The sequence below is a fragment of the Schistocerca gregaria genome, unplaced genomic scaffold, assembly GCF_023897955.1.
Source record: "Schistocerca gregaria isolate iqSchGreg1 unplaced genomic scaffold, iqSchGreg1.2 ptg000703l, whole genome shotgun sequence".
Lineage (NCBI taxonomy): Eukaryota > Metazoa > Arthropoda > Insecta > Orthoptera > Acrididae > Schistocerca > Schistocerca gregaria.
The window spans coordinates 115001-120000 of record NW_026062081.1 but is presented as its reverse complement, the minus strand read 5'-3'; the positions used below and the strand labels follow the sequence as shown (position 1 = coordinate 120000).

The 5000-nt window shown below is 56.1% G+C and overlaps 3 non-coding genes across 3 annotated transcripts in view; all 3 read left to right on the top strand.

Moving 5' to 3' along the window:
• Nucleotides 1-2007: 2007 nt before the first annotated feature.
• On the top strand, nucleotides 2008-3900 carry LOC126320092 (small subunit ribosomal RNA). The gene has a single exon (XR_007557850.1). It is a non-coding gene; the product is annotated as a small subunit ribosomal RNA (ribosomal RNA).
• Nucleotides 3901-4265: 365 nt separating this feature from the next.
• On the top strand, nucleotides 4266-4420 carry LOC126320131 (5.8S ribosomal RNA). The gene has a single exon (XR_007557880.1). It is a non-coding gene; the product is annotated as a 5.8S ribosomal RNA (ribosomal RNA).
• Nucleotides 4421-4608: 188 nt separating this feature from the next.
• Nucleotides 4609-5000, top strand: part of LOC126320109 (large subunit ribosomal RNA) — a 4222-nt gene continuing 3830 nt past the window's right edge. The window contains exon 1 of the ribosomal RNA XR_007557866.1: nucleotides 4609-5000. This exon is cut by the window's right edge and continues 3830 nt beyond it. This is a non-coding gene — a ribosomal RNA (large subunit ribosomal RNA).

Here is a 5000-nt window from a genome sequence, read left to right as displayed (position 1 = left end):
CCACGTTGTCCCTTAACCTAACCCACGTTGTCCCTTAACCTAACCCACGTTGTCCCTTAACCTAACCCACGTTGTCCCTTAACCTAACCCACGTTGTCCCTTAACCTAACCCACGTTGTCCCTTAACCTAACCCACGTTGTCCCTTAACCTAACCCACGTTGTCCCTTAACCTAACCCACGTTGTCCCTTTGCCTAACATAGTTCACTGCTCGGAATCTCTGGTGTCGTTGTTATCCTCATGTAGATGTCTTGCGAGTGTTGCTTACTTTCCACATATTCCCGCTATCCACTGTCAATTGTACTGCAATAGGACTATATCGGCCCCCCCCCCCCTCTGTCCCCCTCTTTGTGTCTCTGTCCTCTCAAGCTGGTCGGTCTGGCGTGTGAGTGTTAAATGAGCCTCGCAGCTGTTCAGTTGCATTCAGATGTCGACGCCCTCAGTGTACGTCGTGGTATGGTCTGTGTCCATTGTCCGCTGATGTCGTACGCGTAACCCACACGCTGTACGGATCATCGGTAGTTACGTACAGAGTGAAGTAGTGTGATACGTGTGACTGTACGCTGGCTGTGCCCAACGGTGTCGAATCTCAATTTCCATATGTTGTGCTCGATGCTACTTGTCTCGTCTCCCAATAACAGCTAGGTTGCACTGTGGTACGCCGTAGAGGCGTGTGGGAGGAACGTACGAACGCATTGTATGTCACCCTGGGTCGCTGGGGGTGGTGGTGCGGTGAGTCAGGTCAGGTCAGGTCAGGTCAGGTCAGCGTGAGCCGTCTGATGTAGTGACGCGTGTATTCCGACTTTGTCGTATTGCCTCACACAAAGTGCTACCCTGGTGGACCGCGTTCCATATCTGGGACATGCCGCAGATGCCGGTTGACAGTGGATCGCGGAAGGGACATCGCATACTTGCGCGGGCCACCTTCCACGTGTTCTCTTCTGCACATGTCGCAGTGTGTATGTGGTCTGATGTAGCGTGTCGTGACACATGACATCCTGGCATGCAAGAATTGTTGAATTCGCAAATGTAGGTGGACATCTACGTTTACTGCCCAAGATACGCAAATGAACTGGAAATCCGTTGTTGAGCGGTTGTTCACGCTGGAGGTGAATCTGTGATGGCGACGATCGGTACAGCTATTAACCGGTTGTTTCAGCGGTACCCGCCACATCCACACACGTGACTAGGCCCATGTGGGTATGAAGCGATACGCGGCGGTGGCTTGGTGGGACTGTTCCCGGCCGGTGAAGGGGGGCCGCCCGGCGTGTTGGCCGCGCGCTGCGTGGGCGCACGCGCAACAGCCGGCTGGTGGGGGGCGCCGAGTGGCAGGAGCGCCAGCCGACGGGCCCGGCAGGCGGCGCAGCTACGCTGCGGCGCACCCTGCACGCGGCGCCTGGCGGCCAAAGTTGGTTCAGCCGAGCCCGGTGCGAAGCGCGGTGGACATCTGCAGTGTGCTGGTCTGATTGAGGACTGTGTGCGTTGAGGATGCGCCGCCGCCTGGCACTCGGCGCCGCGACGCCGTCTGCTGCTCGGTCGCCCCAGCGGTTCTCGCAGGTGGTTTGTATCGCAGTTGTGCGGACGTGTTGGCGCGTGCGCTGTGCTGGGAGAGTTCGCTTCTGCACCCAAGTGGGGCTTTGCCCTTGTGTGGCGCTGGCGTTGGAGCTGCCGGTCACCATAGGTGGCGCGTGTTGTCTCCCGCCGGCAATGCCACGACAGCACGCTCCCGGGCCTCTGTCGGCAGCGGCAAGCTCAGTTGGGAGCAAGGGTGTTCGCACTAAAACCGTCTACTCGCCTAACTCCGGGCGATTGCGCCTCTCTCGAAACCGACCAAGTACCTAGGACGGCGCTGCGCGCCGCCGGGACCTGAGAGGGTTTCGAGGTGTATCGTGCAGGGGAGCTCGGCCTCCTCCTGTTTGCAGAATAATTGAGCGGACGCTTGCGTGTTCGCGCGGGCCCCCGGGACACACTCCCGGGCGGCCGGCTGCTCAGCTCTAGTTGACGCAGCTCCCTGGTTGATCCTGCCAGTAGTCATATGCTTGTCTCAAAGATTAAGCCATGCATGTCTCAGTACAAGCCGCATTAAGGTGAAACCGCGAATGGCTCATTAAATCAGTTATGGTTCCTTAGATCGTACCCACGTTACTTGGATAACTGTGGTAATTCTAGAGCTAATACCTGCAAACAGAGTCCCGACCAGAGATGGAAGGGACGCTTTTATTAGATCAAAACCAATCGGATTGGCTTGTCTGGTCCGTTTGCCTTGGTGACTCTGAATAACTTTGGGCTGATCGCACGGTCCTCGTACCGGCGACGCATCTTTCAAATGTCTGCCTTATCAACTGTCGATGGTAGGTTCTGCGCCTACCATGGTTGTAACGGGTAACGGGGAATCAGGGTTCGATTCCGGAGAGGGAGCCTGAGAAACGGCTACCACATCCAAGGAAGGCAGCAGGCGCGCAAATTACCCACTCCCGGCACGGGGAGGTAGTGACGAAAAATAACGATACGGGACTCATCCGAGGCCCCGTAATCGGAATGAGTACACTTTAAATCCTTTAACGAGTATCTATTGGAGGGCAAGTCTGGTGCCAGCAGCCGCGGTAATTCCAGCTCCAATAGCGTATATTAAAGTTGTTGCGGTTAAAAAGCTCGTAGTTGGATTTGTGTCCCACGCTGTTGGTTCACCGCCCGTCGGTGTTTAACTGGCATGTATCGTGGGACGTCCTGCCGGTGGGGCGAGCCGAAGGGGTGCTTTCGCGTCCCGAGGCGGACCCCGTTTAAATCCTACCAGGGTGCTCTTTGTTGAGTGTCTCGGTGGGCCGGCACGTTTACTTTGAACAAATTAGAGTGCTTAAAGCAGGCAAGCCCGCCTGAATACTGTGTGCATGGAATAATGGAATAGGACCTCGGTTCTATTTTGTTGGTTTTCGGAACCCGAGGTAATGATTAATAGGGACAGGCGGGGGCATTCGTATTGCGACGTTAGAGGTGAAATTCTTGGATCGTCGCAAGACGAACAGAAGCGAAAGCATTTGCCAAGTATGTTTTCATTAATCAAGAACGAAAGTTAGAGGTTCGAAGGCGATCAGATACCGCCCTAGTTCTAACCATAAACGATGCCAGCCAGCGATCCGCCGCAGTTCCTCCGATGACTCGGCGGGCAGCCTCCGGGAAACCAAAGCTTTTGGGTTCCGGGGGAAGTATGGTTGCAAAGCTGAAACTTAAAGGAATTGACGGAAGGGCACCACCAGGAGTGGAGCCTGCGGCTTAATTTGACTCAACACGGGAAACCTCACCAGGCCCGGACACCGGAAGGATTGACAGATTGATAGCTCTTTCTTGATTCGGTGGGTGGTGGTGCATGGCCGTTCTTAGTTGGTGGAGCGATTTGTCTGGTTAATTCCGATAACGAACGAGACTCTAGCCTGCTAACTAGTCGCGTGACATCCTTCGTGCTGTCAGCGATTACTTTTCTTCTTAGAGGGACAGGCGGCTTCTAGCCGCACGAGATTGAGCAATAACAGGTCTGTGATGCCCTTAGATGTTCTGGGCCGCACGCGCGCTACACTGAAGGAATCAGCGTGTCTTCCTAGGCCGAAAGGTCGGGGTAACCCGCTGAACCTCCTTCGTGCTAGGGATTGGGGCTTGCAATTGTTCCCCATGAACGAGGAATTCCCAGTAAGCGCGAGTCATAAGCTCGCGTTGATTACGTCCCTGCCCTTTGTACACACCGCCCGTCGCTACTACCGATTGAATGATTTAGTGAGGTCTTCGGACTGGTACGCGGCATCGACTCTGTCGTTGCCGATGCTACCGGAAAGATGACCAAACTTGATCATTTAGAGGAAGTAAAAGTCGTAACAAGGTTTCCGTAGGTGAACCTGCGGAAGGATCATTACCGACTAGACTGCATGTCTTTCGATGTGCGTGTCGTGTCGCGCAACACGCTACCTGTACGGCAGTGGCCGTGCGCCGCGTGCGGAACCACGCGTGCCTCTCAAAACTAGCGGAAGTGTTGTTGTTGTTGTGTGGTACGAGCGCTGAAGCTCTGGAGCGGCTGGCCTGCGGTACCTGGCGCCTGGCGCCGGTTTTGAATGACGTTCGCCCGAGTGCCTGTCCGCTCCGGTGTGGAGCCGTACGACGCCCATCGGCTGTGAGGCCGTTGGACACAAAAAAAATAGTGGAACAGGGGCCGTCAGACGCCTCAGTCCCGCAAATGCTACTGTCTTGAAAGAGACAGTGGGAGACTGAAAAGGAAAAGATCACCCAGGACGGTGGATCACTCGGCTCGTGGGTCGATGAAGAACGCAGCAAATTGCGCGTCGACATGTGAACTGCAGGACACATGAACATCGACGTTTCGAACGCACATTGCGGTCCATGGATTCCGTTCCCGGGCCACGTCTGGCTGAGGGTCGGCTACGTATACTGAAGCGCGCGGCGTTTGTCCCGCTTCGGAGACGTGGGAGTGTCGTGGTCGCCTGTGTGGCCGGCCGCGTCTCCTTAAACGTGCGATGCGCGCCCGTCGCCTGGCGGTTCGCATACCGGTACTTTCTCGGTAGCGTGCACAGCCGGCTGGCGGTGTGGCGTGCGACACCTCGTACAACGACCTCAGAGCAGGCGAGACTACCCGCTGAATTTAAGCATATTACTAAGCGGAGGAAAAGAAACTAACAAGGATTCCCCCAGTAGCGGCGAGCGAACAGGGAAGAGTCCAGCACCGAACCCCGCAGGCTGCCGCCTGTCGTGGCATGTGGTGTTTGGGAGGGTCCACTACCCCGACGCCTCGCGCCGAGCCCAAGTCCAACTTGAATGAGGCCACGGCCCGTAGAGGGTGCCAGGCCCGTAGCGGCCGGTGCGAGCGTCGGCGGGACCTCTCCTTCGAGTCGGGTTGCTTGAGAGTGCAGCTCCAAGTGGGTGGTAAACTCCATCTGAGACTAAATATGACCACGAGACCGATAGCGAACAAGTACCGTGAGGGAAAGTTGAAAAGAACTT